The following is an 18,471-nucleotide window of genomic DNA, read 5'->3' as shown; positions in this document are numbered from 1 at the left end:
CTATTACAAGAACAGTTGGAGGCTTTGGTAGATTTTTAGATGCTTCAGAAACTTTCAAAGACTTTGAGGTTTATCAGAGAATTGGAAAAGAAAAAAGAACTAAAGGGAATTTATATGTATATACAGAATAATTTATGGAGTGGAATTAACTGGGCTGTGGTCTAGGAAAGATGTAAAAATGGGAGAACAGTGCACAGTTCTAAGGATTAACAAAAAAGCTGCTGCAAAGGTGTAGTGGTTCAGGTTTAATAATTACCCATAATGTCCACTAGGTGGCACTGTTGACTAAATTGACTACAGCTTGGTTGCTGTTGGGTAACTGAATGAGATGGATGAGGTGGCTATTTGTGGGTTTGGGACAAGAAATAACTATATATATTTTTTCTGTGATTTTCCTTTAATTGGGTCTATATTAACCATAAAAACTACCCCCACTTTTCATCAGTTCACCTAGGAATATTTGTTACATTCTGTGCCAATTCCTCTTGGAAGAAGTAATGCTAAATAGGCATGATCTCCGTCCTCAAGAAATCAACAGTCTAGTAGAGGAGATAAATATGTACAAAATAACTTAATTAAAAATTATTACGTGAAAAGTATCAGAGGAGAGATAAAGTGCTCTTGGAGTTCATTAAGACAAAGCAAGAACTCACTGATCATGGAGACAGTAATGGATGACAGACATTTGGGTGAGCCTGCAATGAGGAGATAACATTACAGGCAGAGAAAACAGTGAGAGCAAAGACACAGAGATAGAGAACTGCAGGATGTGTCTGCACAGCAGTTTGGCTTGGCTAGATTGTAGGGGCCGGGAGGGAAGCGCTGGACCGAGAATGGGGTTGAAGGTTGTGGATGCCGATGCCTGGTCTTCTCTTCCCCTTTCCACTTCACTGTACAAATGCAACTCTTTAGAAAGGATTTTAAAGATCTTCCTCCTATCTTCCCTTTCCTTATTGTTGTACTAAGTTTTCCAGGTTTGCCTGGTGCTTGTCTGAAGGTTTGTGTGGAGAGCTTCAGCTCTGTAAAAAAGATATCAAGTTTGGTTCCAGTGAACAATTCCAGGAAAAAAGCTTTCAGCTCCTGTATGCTCCCAGTCTTGTGAAAACAAATGATATTCCCCAGTCTCATTCTTAGCTTATCAGGTGGAACTGGGAAGCCCTGGGAAAGAAAAATTTGGAGGCTAAACGTCCTTTGTCCCAGTGAGAGAAACGTACTTCAGCTTTCTAACTTGTCCCCTTGCCTCCAGGTCTGCTTCCATCATGGCCACCAGAGTGTCCATTCCACAGCTCCAGTCAAATCCCTGTTTAAAGTATTTGTGGCTCTCCTTTATCCCCAGTGCAGAGTCCAAATTCCTTATTATAGTCTTTGGGGTGCCTTCTTCACTGAGCCCAAACCCGCCATTCCTCAGAATAAATAAACAGCGATCTCAGGAGATCCTGGGAAGAGTAAGAAAAACTACAGGTTAGGGGTTCAGATCCGGGTTCTTGAACTGACTCTGTCACTGTGTGACTCTCCGTTCTTCCATCGGGTCATCATTGTTTAACTTCCTACTTACCTCTCTCCTTACCTCTCCCCGGCACCCTAGATTGAAAGCGCCCTGTGTCTTAACTCGTTGCTAGATCCATAGGGCCTAGCACAGTGCCCGGCACCTAGTAAGTGGAATACGTATTGTGGAGTGAGTCAGTGAGTAAATGCTCAAGGACTCATGAGGCTTCTATTAATGCAGGTATCCTGGGTGGGGGGTTCCCTTTATCCTCTGGGATTGTATGTTTGCTTATTTATTTGCAGAAGAAAATGAGATTGCAATGAAGTGCAGCCTCACTGCCTGCCGCTGCAGACATGCAGCCTAGCCCACGGCACTTCTCCTTGGCTCAGGGCCCACTCCTGAACCCCTTTGTGCAGGGTGAGCCCCAGAGCCCTTTGCTCGAGTGTCTGCCCAATGCTGGCCGCTAGATGAAAACCTCTCTTGTTCCACTTAGCACAATGTCACCATTATAGCTCCTATCCAGGGAAATGACACATGCCTGCTAATTCACCCTGGGCCCCGGAAGGCAGATAGAGATCTGAATGGCGGCTGATGGGAGGAGAGTTTCACAGAGGGATGAAAACCCCTCCTTTTGTTGCACCTTCAGGTTTTGGTTCCAGGGCACTGGGCTCCTACCTGCACCCGGGTTGCAGGCTCAGCTTTAACTGTCACAGAGCCCAGGGCACTGTTGTGTCTGGAGGAAAAGGAGCTTTTGTTCCTGTGCCCCAGTGCTGCGTGCCCCCTCCTCTCTGGTCCCTCCTCAAGAAAACAGCACCCTTGGCTCCTTAAGTGAGGCTCACAGGCCGAAGTGCCCACAGAGCCAGGCAGGGGAGGTGTGTGTGTGAGCTGGCTACCTGGCAAAGCAGAGCACTCTTGTTCCATCTGAAAGGCCAGGAGCCAGCAACTCAGACCAGCATGGCCAGTGGGAACATGGGCCTGGAGTGACCAGATCTTCAGACTTTTCAGGAGAATCTAGGAATCCAGATTTCAGCTTTTGATTTAGAAATGTTGGTAACTAAGTCAGCTGTTTTAAAACATTGCAAGGGCCAAATAAACACCCCAAACACCCCTGTGAGGTTAATCTGGCCCATAGGCTACCCTGTGGAACCTGAGAAAAACTGTGGGCTTCTAGACAGCCTGTCCAGCTGGGTGCCTCTACCTGAGGGCTGAGGTGATAACCCAACCCTTCAAACTGCAGCAGGGACTAACTCTCTTTTGAAAGGCTGCACTGCATCACCTCTTTTCACCTCTAGGCTGCAGGCTGACGCCAGTGTGTAGAAGTCCAAAGTGAATTTCTTAAACCTGGAACTAGAAAAACTTCAGAGCTGAAAGGAGCCTGAGAGATTAGCCAGTGTGGTCCCTTCGTTTGTCAGATGAGGAAACTGAGGCCAAGAGAGGGGAAGAAATCGTGCCTGAAATCACACAAGATCTTACAGGCAGAACCAGGAGTGGTGCCCAGGGCTCTAGACTTGATATCTGGAGTTCAAGTTCAGGCTCTGCCACATACAGCTGTGAAACCTTGAATGGGTTACTTACCAACGGCTCAGTTTCCTCATCTGTAAAATGAGGATGAAAGTACCAGAGAACTAGCTGAGATATGTAAAATGCTTAGTGCAGAAGTGTGAGTTATTGTAATCAGTGTGGGTTTCCTCCAAAGACACTGTCAGATGCTTATGGAAATATTAAGGAACACTGAAATCTCAGCCACACATCCAGGCTGCCCCCTGCAGGGAGTTTTATGTAAATCAAACCATTGGAAAAGTGATAGATTTGCCAGCGTCCTCCTTCTCTGTAGGAACACCTGATACCCTTGGACTGCGGAGCTTCCAGCTCCTGTTACCCACAGAGTCCGAGAAGGGGTGGCATTTTGTAGTAGGTATATTTTTAAAAATTAAATAGTGCTATTATTTTGTCAGAAGGACAAGTTGCTTAGGACAGTTTCTGCTAGTCCAGGGGACAAGATCCTGTGTGTGAGGCAGTCACATATCTTGTATGACAATACATTCTTTATCCACAGGAGGGCTTTGGGAGCCAGGAGGCCTTCGGTCCAGCCCCTACAAGAACTTTTCACGACTGACTGAGGCAGATTTTGACCCTTTCACATGAGCCACTTGGCTTCCCTGGTGAGTCCCACCGCCCATCGCTTGCTCCCTGGGGGCAGATGCCTGTCCTAGTTAAACAGGGATCACGTGATCTCCCACATACAGAAAGCAAAGCTCTGCATATGAGACTCCACTGTCAGTATTAATTCACTCTGGGAGCCAGTGTGTTTGTCACGACTCCTTTGGTGGCAAGTGACATAATCACAACTCAAACTGGCTTAAACCAAAAAAGGAATGTGTTAGCTCTGATGCTAACTGGGGATTTGAAGGGTGAAGCTGGATTTCAGGCAAACTCAGATCCAGGAACATGAACAGTGCTTGCTACTTTCTTTCCATCTCCTGACTCCACCCTCCTCTGTTCAATCTTCATCTTCAGGTGGTGTCTCTTAATCTGTGCCAAAGGCCGCAAAGCTCCAAGCCTGCACACCCTTACCAGTTGAAATTCCAGGTAAGAAAGGCTTGCCTCTCTTCCTGTAGTTCCAGCACCGGCCCAGAGAGGGCACTGATCATCTGGGTAAACCACCTGATCTAAGAGCCAGTGAGATGCTGAGCAGTCAACTGGACCTCCCCTGCAGGCAGGTGCTGTGCTGGAGGCGCATCATTCAGTCCTTACCACCTAATGAAATGAGTGCTGTTATTCCTATTTTGCAAATCTAATTTCATGTGGTGTATTAGTTTGCTAGGGTTGTCATACCAAAATACCACAGACTGGGTGACTTAAACAATGGAAATTACTTTTCTCCTGGCTTAAACAGTGGAAATTAATTGCTTCACTCCAGTATATTTTAGTTCCTCAAATACACTGGAAGTCTGCAGTCCAGGTGTTAGCTGAGTTGTCTTCCTCTCAGGCCTCTCTCCATGGCTTGCAGATGGTGGCCCTCCAGCTGCCTCGTTACCTGTTCTTTTTCCTCTATGCACATGCACCCCTGTGTCCTCATTTCCGTCTCTTACAAGGACACCAGTCAGATTGGAACACGCCCATCATCATGGCCTCATTTTAACTTACCACCTCTTTAAAGGTCGCATCTCCAAATACAGCCACATTCTGAGGAACTGGGTGTTAGGGCATCAACATATAAATTTTAGGGGGACACACTTCAGCCCATAACCCTCCCTAGTAAATGGTGAGTTTGAGACTTACAGTTAGAGGCTGAGCCTAGCCATGGTGCTGTCATTTCCCTGCCACAGCTCATGGTGATGCCCACTTAGGCGAAGTCTTTACAATTCAGAGCAGCAGGGAAAGGGACGGTATCCAATGAGAACCTTAGTGTGATGTCCCAGGAACAGCCTGGTGGTATATGGGAGTCTTGGCTCCCCAAGGTGGGTTGGGGTTAACTGGGCCCAGCTTGATTGTCAAAGTACTCGTGTTTTCTTTTCTCTGAAGCATCTTCATATTGTTTTCCCTTTGGCTTTCCAAAGTCCAGCCATCATGAAGAAACTAGGCAGTACAAATCTTTTCTCTCCTCCCACTTCTGTCAAAGAGAATACATTTCCCAAAGTGTGGGATTCAGACTCATGGTGAATATGGGAGGTAAGTTTAGATGTTACCCAGGTCAAAATATTTGAAGAGTTACGAATTTATTTGAATTTGTATTAAAAGCCTTAAACTGGTCCTTATCCATATTTCACTGATACTGATACTAGAAAAGTCAGGTATGAGTCAATTGAAAGAAATACATCACATAAATAGCATTAAGTAAATAAATAATCTGATGAAAATTGTGAAGGTTGGTATCTGAGTGACTGAAATTCGGGAAACACTGGAACAGTCTCCCTGCAAGTAGGAAACATTTTGGTCGTGGGCATAGATGTCACCTTGCTTTTTTTTTGACCTGATTCATCTATACTCTTGGCCCTTATTTGCCCTGAGGACTCATCATGAGGGTGACTGCAGGACTTTGGTTTCTCTGCCTGTGCCCCTGTGCCGATCACATTGGGGGCCAGGTGAAGAGGCGAGTGGATGCTAGGGTGATAGTGAGAGGCCAGCTTTTGTGGTCATGGCTTCTGGGTTTTATTTATTTAGAGTCTTGCTCTAGGGCTCCTGAACAGCTTGGCAGTGACTCACAGCTCTGTATGTAAAAGCAGGTGTTTATCACTGTGTGATCAAGAGTTTTAGCAACTCAAATTCTGATGTGGAAGGAAGCATTTAAAATTTAATTACACATAAGGCATAACTCTGCAGACTCAATTCATAATTGCTATGAATTTTAGCAGTGCTTTGTTCCCCTTGAATTTCAAGCCCTTCTGCTCCACATTTGGCTCTGTTCAGTGGCCAGCCGCAGCTGCTGACACTTGCCACTGCCCGTCCCTGTGTTTCCGTACCAGGTGCCTGGTGAGGACGAGCGGCTCTGGGCGCAGGGGAGCTGGCTGCTTGTCCTGATCTGCTCAAATGCTCAGTGGGCCTGTTACCATGGCTGCATTTTGCAGCCACTGTATTGGCTTTAAGCTCTAATTTTCTGTGATTCCTGTGCACCTCTCCCCCCAGGTTGTGTTCTGCTTTATTAATGTAAGGTTGCCCTCCAGTGTCCAGAGAGATCATGTGCCTGGGGAAAGGGCTCCCTTCTAGAACTTGAGAAAGTTGGACACAAAATATTGCAGTGTCTGTCCAAAGAAGAAAGATAGTTTAGAGCAGCACTTCTCAGACTTCACTATGTGTGTGAATCACCTGGGGGTCTTAGTGAAATATGGGTTCAGACTGAGTAGGTTGGGAGTGGGGCCTGAGATTCTGCCTTCCTTGCAAGCTCCCTGGTGACTCCAGTGCTGCTGGTTGGGGCCCACATGTTGAGCAGCAAGACTTGGAGCAATTCTCCCTGCTTCTTGTAGGTTAACAACCACAGTGCAGGCCAGATAGTCTCCACAAAACCTGCATGAATGAGAGGTGTCCTTCTAGTCCCTCTGTATGTTCCGGCTCCTGCCTTCCACCTCTTCTAATCTCACTCTCCCCTTCATTTGCTTCACTCCAGTATATTTTAGTTCCTCAAATACACTAAGCTCTTACCCACCCCAGTGCCTTTGCAGATGCTGTTCTCTGGCCTAGAAAACCTCCACTTTTCCCTTGAGTGCTTCGTTGTCATCCTTCAGTAACTGTATGAAGTGAGTTTCTGTCTTTTCCTTGTTTCCAGTGCCCTGTTTGTGTCTCTGTAGCAGTTATCTTTGTGTTCGTCTCTTTTTCTGTTCACTTATTTACAATCTGTTTCCTCTTCTAGACCAGAACTACATGAGAGCTCACACCTGCCTTGCACACAGTTGTATTCTCAGTGCTCCTGCCTCACAGCAGATACTCAGTAAGTAAATATTTGCTGGGCGTGTGTGTAGCCAGGGAGCAAGGGAACATTGTTGAGTATCCTTTTGCACACTGGAGCCACCTGTCTGGAGGGGCCATGGTGGGGATGATACTTAGAAGAATCACAGAATTAAAGGTCAGGAAAGGAGCTACTTTTAAGCTATATCTCATCATCAGAGATGTCAAAATGTGGGAAAAAAAAGTATGTGTCTTAGAATGGATAAAATACATGAAATCTAACATTTCTTAAACAGTTGTGTCAAATTAGTTTATGACACATTAGATTAAACAAAGACACTGCAGGACTTCATAGGACTTTTGGCAATGTGCATTGTGATTCTCTGAGGAGAAGGACAGAGGCTGTGGCTGAGACTCTGCAATTCACTTACCCAGAGGCCATTCCCTGTCTGCTCTGTTTCTCTTTGTCAGCAGGGTACCCACCTCCCACTCTTGAGGCTGAAAATGCCAGTTACTCAATTTACCCGCTGTTTTTGCAGCAAGGGCGAGGGCATATTCCCTAGTCCTGCCAGCAAAACCTGCGGAAAAGCCTACTGAGGACTTCTGGGGAGGCTTTTCTGATTAAAAGAAACACACAAATGGAAATTTCTTGAATTTCTTTCCTGTTTTTCCATGCCTGGGGCTGCAGCAGTGTCTTGTAAAGATAAGGAGTCACACCTGAGGGTGGTGGAGTGGAGCGATACAAAACACCTGGGCAAGGCTGGCGGCGTGGAGAGATGCAGAGAAGCTGGGCTCCCAACACGCATAGCTGAGCTGCTGGATCGGCCGGCCATGAGCCTAGGAGCTCTGCTTGTGCAAAACGGTGTGTGTTCTCATTGTTTAAGCCACATGTAAGACGGCCCTCTTTACTTGTAGCTGCAGGCATCCTGACTGATGAGTAACTAAACTGACCTCTCCAGTCAGACAAGCGGGAATTGGCTTCTGGTTCCACCACGGTGTTCTGTGTCCTCTTCAAAGCTGCTCCCTCCTCTGAGAGACGCAGGTAAGAATAATGGCTACTTCTTGGGTTGTTACAGAGGCTTAAACGAGATGATGGGTGCAAAGTCCTCAGCAGAGAACTCGGCACATTGTTGGTACTTAATAATGAGGAACTTACCATTTCTTGGAATCCGCTTCCATTTACTTTATCAATGTTGCATAGTTCTGAGGGTATAGGCCTTTCACTTTCTTGGTTAGGCTTATTCCTAGGTATTTTATGATTTTTTGAAGCAATTTTAAACAGGATTGTTTTTTCACTTTGTTTCATTGTTACTGTAAAGAAATGCAACAGCTTTTCACCGTTGAGTATTTTGATGGGTATTTTGAGTATTGATGGATTGGGGGTGCTGATAGGGGATTTATGGTTTGTTACATATAATCCCTGAACTGTGAATTCACACGTAACTGATCAAGAGTTGATTGCGTTAGGGTTTAGCTCCTGTAAAGATCCAGATACAAATATGTTGGCTTTGGGTTTGTCATAAATGGCTTTTATTATGGTGAGATATGTTCCCTCTGTAACCACTTTGGTGAGACGTTTCTTTTTTTCTTATTGAAGTATATGGTCAGTTACAATGTGTCAACTTCAGATGCACAGCATAATGTCCCAGACATGTATATATATAGACATGTTTGTTTTCATACTCGTTTTCATTAAAGGTTATTACAAGATATTGAATATAGTTCCCTGTGCTATACAGAAGAAATCTGTTTTTTATCTATTTTTATATATAGTGGTTAACATTTGCAAATCTCAAACTCCCAAATTTATCCCTTCCGACCCCCTTTCCCCCAGTAACCATAAGATTGTTGACTATGTCTGCGAGTCTGTTTCTGTTTTGTAGATAAGTTCATTAGTATCCTCTTTTTTTCTCTCTCTTATTTTTTTAAGATTCCACTTACAGTGATATCATATGATATTTTTCTTTCTCTTTCTGGCTTACTTAGAGTAATGATCTCCAGGTTCATCCTTGTTGCTGCAGAAGGCATTATTTTATTCTTTTTTTTTTTAAATTTCTGAGTAGTATTCCATTGTATAAATAAACCACAGCTTCTTTATCCAGTCATCTGTCGATGGACATGTAGGTTGCTTCCATGTCTTGGCTATTGTTATATAGTGCTGCTATGAATATTGGGGTGAATGTATCTTTTCGAATTGGAGTCTCCTCCGGATATATACCCAGGAGTGGGATTGCTGGATCATATGGTAAGTCTATTTTTAGTCTTTTGAGGAATCTCCATACTGTTTTCCATAATGGCTGCACCAAACTGCATTCCCACGAGTAGTGTAGGAGGGTTCCCTTTTCTCCACACCCTCTCCCACATCTATCATTTGTGGACTTTTTAATGATGGCCATTCTGGCTGGTGTGAGGTGATATATGTCATGGTAGTTTTGATTTGCATTTCTCTGATGATTAGCAATATTGAGCATTTTTTCATGTGCCTGTTGGCCATTTGTGTGTCTTCACTGGATAATTGCTTGTTGTAGGTCTTCTGCCCACTTTTGAACTTTGTTGTTTGTTTTTTGGTTATTAAGTTGTATGAGCTGTTTATATATTCTGGTAATTAAACCTTTGTCAGTTGCATCACTTGCAGATATTTTCTCCTGTACCATAGGTTGATGTTTTGTTTTACTTATGGTTTCCTTTGCTGTGCAAAAGCTTGTAAGTTTAATTAGGTCCAATTTGTTTATTTTTGCTTTTATTTCTATTGCCTGGGTAGACTGCCCTAGGAGAACATTACTAAGATTTATGTCAGAGAATGTTTTGCCTGTTTTCCTCCAGCAGGTTTATAGTGTCTTATCTTATGTTTAAGTCTTTGAGCCATTTTAAGTTTATTTTTGTGTATGGTATGAGGGAGAGTTCTAACTAACTTCATTGAATTACATGCAGCTGTCCAGTTTTCCCACCACGACTTGCTGACGAGACTGTCTTTTCTCCATTGTATATTCTTACCTCCTTTGTCGAAGATTAATTGACCAAAACTCTGTGGGTTTATTTCTGGGCTCTCTATTCTGTTCCATTGATCCATATGTCTGTTTTTATGCCAGTACCATGCTGTGTTGATGACTATAACTGTGTAGTATTATCTGAAGTCTGGGAGGGCTATTCCTCCAGTTTTGTTCTTTTCCTTCAGTATTGCTTTGGCAATTCTGGGTCTTTTGTGATTCCATGTAAAATTTAGGATTATTTGTTCTTGTTCGGTGAAAAATGTCCTGGGTAATTTGATAGGGATGGCATTAAACCTATAGATTGCTTTTAGGAGTATGGCCAGGTTACCAGTATTTATTTTTCCAGTCCAAGAGCATAGGATCTCTTTTCAAGTCATCTTTAATTTCCTTAATCAGCATTTTGTAGTCCTCCTTGTGTAAGTTTTTCCCCTCCTTGGTCAGATTTTTTTTCTAAGCATTTTATTGTTTTTTAATGTGATGTGAGTTTAAAAGGGATTATTTCTTTACTCTCTCTCTCTCTCTGATATTTCATTGTTAGTGGAATGAAGTGCAACAGATTTCTGTGTGTTAATCTTGTATCCTGCTACCTTGCTGAATTCTTTTATCAGCTCTAGTAGTTTTTGTGTGGAGCTTTTAAGGTTTTCTATATATAGCATCATGTCATTTGCATATAGTGATAATTTTACCTCTTCTCTTCCAATTTGGATCCCTGTTTATTTCTTTTCCTTGTCTGATTGCTGTGGCTAGGACTCCAAAACTATATTGATTTGACGTGGTGAGAGTGGGCATCCTTGTCGTATTCCAAATTTTAGTGGGAAGGCCTTTGGTTTTTCACCATTGAGTATTATGCTTGCTGTCAGTGTGTCATAAATAGCTTTTATTATGTTATGTTCCCTCTATACCCACTTTGGTAAGAGCTTTCATCATAAATGGGTGTTGAATTTTATAAAATTCTTTTCCTGCATCTACTGAAATGATCATGTGATTTTTGTTCTTTCTCTTGTAGATATGGAATATATCACACTGATTGATTTACATATGTTGAATCATCCTTATGTCCCTGGGAGGAATCCAACTTGATCATGGTGTATGATCTTTTTTAGTGTGTTGTTGGATTCTGTTTGCTAATATTTTGTTGAAGATTTTTACATCTATGCTCATCAATGATACTGGCCTGTAATTTTTTTTTGGGAGTAGTGTCTGGTTTTGGTATCACGGTGATGGTGGCTTCACAGAATGAGTTTGGGAGTATTCCCTCCTTTTTAAACTTTTGGAAGAGTTTGAAAAGGATCAGTATGAGTTCTTTGTATGTTTGGTGGAATTCTCCAGGGAAGGCATCTGGTCCTGGACTTCTGTTTGAAGGGAGACTTTTTATTGCTGATTCTATTTCATTTCTAGTGATCGTTATGTCCAAGTAGTCTACTTCTTGATTCAGTCTTGGTGGAGTGTATGTTTACAGAAGCTTGTCCATTTCTTCTAGGTGGTCCAATTTGTTTCCGTATTTTATTTATACACACACACACACACACACATATATACATATACACCATATATATCTCTTACAGTTTTTTGTATTTCTGCAGTATTGGTTGTAATCTCTCCATTGTCCTTTCTTATTTTGTTTATTTGTGTCCTCTCTCTTTTCTTCTAGATGAGCCTGACAAGAGGTTTGTCAGTTTTGTTTACTCTTTCAGAAAACCAGTCTTGGTTTGATTGATTTTTTTCTATTTTTTAATATCTATTTTACTTATTTCCTCCCTGATCTTTATTATTTCCTTCCTTCTGCTGACTAGGTTTTGTTTGTTCTTCGTTTGCTAATTCTTTTAGGTGATAGGTTAGGTTGTTTACTTGAGATTGTTCTTACTTTTGAGGAAGGCCTGTATAGCTATGAACTTTCCCTCCTACGACTTTTGCTTTTGCTGCATCCCATAGATTTTGTATGGTTGTGTTTTAATTGTTTGTCTCAAAGTATTTTTTAATTTCTTCTTTAATTTCATTTTTGACTCATTGGTTTTTTTTTTAATTGAAGTACAGTCAATTACAATGTGTCTATCTCTAGTGTACAGCACGATATCCCAGTCATGCATATATATAAATATATTCATTTAAAATTTTTTTCTATTAAAGGTTATTGCAAGATATTGAGCATAGTTCCTTGTGCCATACAAAAGAAACTTTTCTAAAAAATTTGTTTTTATATATAGTGGGTAACATTTGTAAATCTCAAATTCCCAAATTTATCCCCTCCCACCCCCTTTCCCCCTAAGATTGTTTCCTAAGTCTACGAGTCTGTTTCTGTTTTGTAGATGAGTTCATGGTGTCCCTTTTTTTTTTTTTTTTTAAGATACCACATATGAGTGATGTCATATGGTATTTTTCGTTTTCTTTCTGGCTTACTTCACTTAGAATGATGATCTCTAGGTCCATGCATGTTGCTGCAAATGGCATGGTTCTATTCTTTTTGATGGCCGAGTAGTATTCCATTATATAAATATACCACAACTTCTTTATCCAGTCATCTGTCGATGGACATTTAGGTTGTTTCCATGTCTTGGCTATTGTGTATGGTGCTGCTGTGAACATTGGTGTGCAGATATCTTTTGTTCGTTTGTTTGTTTTAATAGACTTTTTTTTTTTTTAGAGCAGTTACAGGTTTACAGCAGAATTGAGCAGGAAATACAGAGTTCCCATATAGCCCTCCCCACCCACATATACTCAACATCCCTCATCACTGTGACATATTTGGTACAATCAATGAACCAACATGGACACATTATTATCAACGAAATTCCATAGTTTACATTAGGGTTCACTCTTGATGTTGTACATTCTATGGACTTTGACAAATGTATAATGACATGTAGCCACCACTGTAGTATCATACAGGGTAATTTCATCATCCTAAAAATCCATTGTGCTCCATCTATTCATCCCTCCCTCCCCCCCACCGGAAACCATGATCTTATTGTTTCTGTAGCTGTGCCTTTTCCACAATGTCATTTGGTTGGAATCGTACAGATTGTAGCCTCTTCTGACTGGTTTCTTTTATTTAGTAATATGTCTTTTAAGTTTCTTCCATGTCTTTCATGGCTTGATAGCTCATTTTTTTCACTGCACATATATTTTTAAATTTACATAAATGTACTGTTCATTGTTTCTAAGAACGTTTAGAGCTTTAGCTTTTTAAACTTTCATAGTTATCGAAGGAATAAAGCCAACCACAAAATAAAAATTAATTCAAAAAGATATATACACCTTGCTACATTATTTATAATTGCCAAGATACAGAAGCATCCTAAGTGCACATCAATAGTTGAATGGATAATGAAGATGCAGCGTACATATATGTAATGGAATACAACTCACCATAAGAAAGAAGGATACTTTGCCATTTGTGGCCCTTTATTCACTTTTTTTCACTTCAAAAACCAGAATTTTATAACCTACATAAACATTTCCAATACATCAAAAACAACAAAATACCTAGAAATAAACTTAACCAAGAAGGTTACCTATATTCTGAAAACCAAAATGACACAAAGAAATGGAAAGATTTCTTGTGCTTTTGGATTGGAAGAATCAACACTATTAAAATGGCCACACTACCCAAAGCAATCCACAGATCCAGCACAACTCCCATCAAAATACTCACGACATTCCTCACAGAACTAGAACAAACAATTCCAAAGTTTATAAGGACCACAAAAGACCCCAAACAGCCAAAGCAATCTTTTGTAGGTCTTTTTTTTTTTTCTTTCCTTTCTTTCTTCTTTTTGTTCTCTTTTCTTATGGTTTGATGACTAGAGAAGTTCCTTTAAGATTTGTTGTAAAGCTGGTTTGGTGGTGCTGAAATCTTTTAGCTTTTGTTTATCTGTGAAGTTTTTGATTTCTCCATCAAGTCTGAACGAGAGCTTTGCTGGATAAAGTATACTTGGTTGTAAGTTTTCCCCTTGCATCACTTTAAATATATTGTGCCACTCCCTTCTGGCCTGTAGAGTTTCTGCTGAAAAAGCAGCTAATAACCTTATGGGAGTTCCCTTGTATGTTATTTGTTGCTTTTTTCTTGCTGATTTTAATATTTTCTCTTTATCCTTAATTTTTGTCAATTTGATGACTATATGCCTTGGTGTGTTCTTCTTTGGGTTGAACCTGTGTGGTACTCTCTGCACTTCCTGGACTTGGGTGACTGTTTCCTTTCCCAAGTTGGGGAAGTTTTCAGTGATTATCTCTCCAGAAATTTTCTCAGCTCCTTTCTCTCTCTCTTCTCTTTCTGGGACCCCTATAATGTGAATATTTGAGCCCTTTATGTTGTTCCAGAGTTCTCTTAAATTATCCTCATTCCTTTTTATTCTTTTTTCTGTTTTCTGAAGTAGTGGTTTCCACTAATCTGTCTTCTAGCTCACCGATCCATTCTTCTGCTTCATTTAGTCTATTCTTGGTTCCTTCATGTTATTCATTTCAGTGATTTTGTTCTTCAACTCTGGGTATTCTTTATATTTTTCAACTCGTTGCTAAAGACTTTGCTATGTGCATCTATACTCCTCTTGATTTCTATGAACATCTTGGCCATCATTACTTTAAACTCTTTCTCAGATAAATTGCTTATCTCCTCATCACTTACTTCTTCTCCTGGGATTTTATCTTGTGCCTTGGCCTGGGAAATATTCCTTTGCCGCCTCATATTGTCTTTCTATGTGTTTGTGGATTCCTTCCACAGGCTTTGGGATTGTAGTTTTCTTATTTCTAGTATCTGCCCCTGGTGGATGAGGATGGACTAGAGGCTTATGCAGGGTTCCTGGCAGGAGGAGCAGGTGCCTGGCCACTGCTTGGTGAAGCTTGGTCCTGGATCTCTGGTGGGTAGGGCCGTGTCTACAGGCCTTTGTGGCTTAGGAAGTCTGATGGGTGGGGCTGTGTTCCCACTCTATGTTGTTTGGCCTGAGGCTTCCCTGCAGGCTATTGGGTGGGGCTAGGTCTTGGTGCTAATGATCCAATCAAGATGTCAGCCTCCAGGAAAGCTCATGTAGATTAACACTCCCAGAATGTCCACCACCAGCTTTTATGTCCCCTGGGTGAGCCACACCCATCCCCCATGTCCCCAGAAGACCGTCCAAATCCAGCAAGCAGGCCTGGCCCAGGTTCCTATGAAGTCACTGCCTCTGGTACTGGACCTGGCGCACATGAGATTCTGTGTATGCTTCCCACACGAATGGAGTCTCTGTTTCCCCCAGTCCCATGGGACTCCTGGCACCAAGCCTCACTGGCCTTCAAGACCAGATGTCGTGGGGTCTCCTTTTCTTCCCAGTGCCAGAACCTGAGCTGGGGAGCCTGACGTGGGGCTTAGAGCTCTCACTCCTGTGGGAGGGCCTCTGCGACTTAACTATTCTTCAGCTTGTGGGTTGTCCACCTGGGGGGTATGGGGCCCAATTATATCACGAGCACGCCCCTCCTACCATCCTGCTGTGGTTCCCTCCCTCTTTATGTTTCCAGTTGCAGAAGATCTTTTTTGCTAGGTTCCAGTCTTTTTTTTGGATGGTTGTTTAGCACTCAGTTGTGGATTTGTTGTAGTCATGAGGAGAGGCAAGCTCGCGATCCTATCACTCCGCCATCTTGACTGGAAGTCTCTTTATCTTTCTGAATTAGAGTTGCCTCCAGATATCGCCCAGGAGTGGGATTGCTGGATCATATGGTAAGTCTGTTGATTCATGTATGTTGAACCATCCTTGTGATCCTGGAATTAATTCAACGTGATCATGGTATATGATCGTTTTTATGTATTGTTGGATTCAGTTTTCTTATACTTTGTTGAGGATTTTTGCGTCTATATTCATCAGATACTGGCCTGTAATTTTCTTTCTCTGTAGTGTTTTGGTTTTGGTCTGGGTTGACGGTGGCTTCATAGAATGCCTTTGGGAGTGTTCCCTCCTCTTCAGTCTTTTGGAAGAGTTTGAGAAGGATAGGTCTAAGTTCTTCTTTGTATATTTTGTAGAATTTCCCAGTAAAGACATCTGATCGTGGACTTTTGTTTGAAGGGAGTTTTTAAATTACAGATTCTAATTCACTTCAAGTGATTGGTCTCTTCAAGTTATCTGTTTCTTCTTGACTTAGTTTTGGCAGGCTGTGTATTTCTAGAAATGTCCATTTCTTCTAGGTTGTCCAATGTGTTGCCATATAAGTGTTTATACTAATTTCTTACAGTTTTTTTTTTTTTTTTTTGTATTTCTGTGGTCTTGGTTGTAATTTACTTCTTTTATTTCTTATTTTGTTTATTTGGGTCCTGTCTCTTTTTTCCTTGGTGAACCTGCCTAGAGGTTTGTTGATTTTGTTTATCGTTTTTAAAAAACCAGCACTTGCTTTTAGTCATCTGTTCTATTTTTTATCTCTATTTTATTTATTTCCCCTCTGATCTTTTATTATTTCCTTCCTTCTGCTGACTTTGGGTTTTGTCTTTTTCTAACTCTTTTAGGTGGTAGGTTATGTTATTTATTTCAGATTTTTCTTGTTTTTTGAGGAAGGCCTCTATATCTCTGAACTTCCCTCTTAGAACAGCTTTTGCTGCATCCCATCGATATTGTAAGGCTGTGTTTCATTGCCATTTATCTCGAGGTATTTTCTTATTTCTTATTTGATTTCATCATTGACTTTTTTTTTTTTTTTAAGTAGTATGTTGTTTAGTCTCCATGTGGTCTTTTTTTCCCTGTTTCTCTTTCTGTGGTTAATTTCTAGTTTCATAATGTTGTGGTCAGAGAAGATGCTTTAAATTTGTTGAGCCTTGTTTTGTGTCCTAGTATGTGGTCTATCCTAAAGAATGTTCCATGCATACATGAAAAGAATGTGTATTTTGCTTTTCTTGGATGTAGTGTCCTGTCAATACCAATTTAGTCTAGCTGTTTTATCGTGTCATTTAGTATCTCTGTCACCTTATTGATTTCTGTCTGGAAGATCTGCCTTTTTATCTTGGCATTTGAGTTGCCTAGTTTTCACTGGTTCCTCTTATAGTTTCTAGTTCCTTGTTAGAGTGATCTGTATTTCTATTGATAATCTTTAATTCATTTAGCATTTTTATTACCTCTTTTTTGAACTTGGGATCTAGTAGACTAGAGAGGTCTGTTTTATTATTTGCTCTTCCAGGAAATTTCTCTTGTTCTTTTAATTGGGAGTAGTTCCTCTGCTTTTTCATTTTACTTAAATTTCTCTGTCTCTGTAAATTTAGGAGAAAAAATTACCTACTGTGGTCTTGAAGGTCTGTTTTTATGTGGGAGTGTCTTTGTGTAGACTGTGTGAGTCCAGTATTTTTGGTATGGATGTTTGCTGTATCTTTCCTCAGAGTGTGCTGGCCTGTTACCCCCTTGATAGGGAGTGTGATTGGTGTTGTGACCAGAGCCTGCTCTAGAAGTTGGGTGGGGCCTCCTCTTTGTTCTGTGGCTGTCAGAACCCTGTCAAGAGTGAGGTTTGATCCCCAGTTGTTGGAGTAGAAGCTCGAGGGTCACATTCAATAAGGCTCTGTCGCATGTAAGTGTGTGCTCTGTCCTCAGTGAGGTGAGTGTTGAAGCAAGTAAAGTCCATCTGGTCACTGTGATACTATGCATTGCCAGTGCAGGCGTCCTCAGTTTTGCCCGGAAGCAGCCCAAGGTCACGCCCCCTTCTCCATTGTGTTCGTCTGAAACATAGTGTTAGGCTGTTGCTGGAGACTGGGGTGTTGTGGCTGCAGGAATCAAGGTGGTTGGGCTGCTGCCTAGAATCTGGGCTGCCTCTTTGATAGAACTCTTCCAGGGCTGGTCTGCCCCAGATCTGGCTCCAAGCTGCAGTGTGAGGTAGGCAGGCCTGGAGCACTTCCACTGGGAGAGGTACTGCTGTGTACTCCTCCCCAGGCACTGTCCACTGGGGACACGTGAGTCTGTGATGCCACACCACCTGGTGTGTGTGCCAACATAGTCCACTGATGGTGGACCTTCCCTCGGACCTACCCTTCCTGTGGGAACCCCGATAACCAGCTCTGAGGTCAGCCTCATCCCTGCCACATGCAGGCTCACTAAGCCTGCTGCCATTGGAGCCACCAACAGTGGGGCTCATATGGTGGGCCCATGCCCCATGCTGCCTGCTGACATTGGGGCTCCTGTGCGGGACCTGTGCCCTGCCCTCCACATGCTAACAGTGGCAGCCCAGGTCACACTCCAGGCCCCTTGGGCTCTCTCTAGACCAAGTCTTCAGCTAGACCAGGTCCTCTCCCATGGTCCATCTGCTGAAGCCCAAGTTTCAGCACCTAGCTGCTGCACATACTAGCATCATCCTTGCCTGGAGCAGGTTTTTGGGATGAGACGTGTGGTGATGTGGCAGCCATTATGTGCTGGTTTTCTCTCTGCCTTGATTGCTAGCAAGCCAGCATCCACACACTCCTCATGAGCAGAAACCAGGCTCCTTCAACTCCCTATCTGTCCTGGTTGACCTCCCACCTGGTGAAGGGGGTTTCCAGGGAGAGGGAACCTTTCCTGTCACAGCTCCTTCTCATGGGTGCTGGTCCCTTCCCAGTGCCTTTTTTTCCTTCGTCCTGCCCAGTTACATGGGGATCTTTCTTGCAGCTTTGGTTGTATAAGAGATCTTATGCCAGTTTTCAGT

At 42.2% G+C, this 18,471-nt stretch overlaps 1 long non-coding RNA gene across 16 annotated transcripts in view; it reads left to right on the top strand.

The window, feature by feature from the left end:
* LOC106728585 overlaps nucleotides 1-18,471 on the top strand; it is a 94,237-nt gene that overhangs the window by 63,100 nt on the left and 12,666 nt on the right. For 8 of the 16 annotated variants that reach the window (XR_004318811.1, XR_004318809.1, XR_004318804.1 and 5 more), the window contains exons 4-8: nucleotides 3,543-3,648; nucleotides 4,004-4,075; nucleotides 6,834-6,911; nucleotides 7,784-7,910; nucleotides 15,499-15,544. This is a non-coding gene — a long non-coding RNA (uncharacterized LOC106728585). Of the gene's footprint in view, nucleotides 1-3,542; nucleotides 3,649-4,003; nucleotides 5,159-6,634; nucleotides 6,721-6,833; nucleotides 6,912-7,783; nucleotides 7,911-15,498; nucleotides 15,545-18,471 lie in introns of all 16 variants that reach the window. The other 8 variants (XR_004318810.1, XR_004318796.1, XR_004318805.1 and 5 more) reach the window with 7 other exon arrangements.

This window comes from Camelus ferus, chromosome 3 (genome assembly GCF_009834535.1).
Source record: "Camelus ferus isolate YT-003-E chromosome 3, BCGSAC_Cfer_1.0, whole genome shotgun sequence".
Lineage (NCBI taxonomy): Eukaryota > Metazoa > Chordata > Mammalia > Artiodactyla > Camelidae > Camelus > Camelus ferus.
The sequence above is the reverse complement of the archived record's forward strand: the minus strand, read 5'-3'. Positions and strand labels throughout refer to the sequence as shown.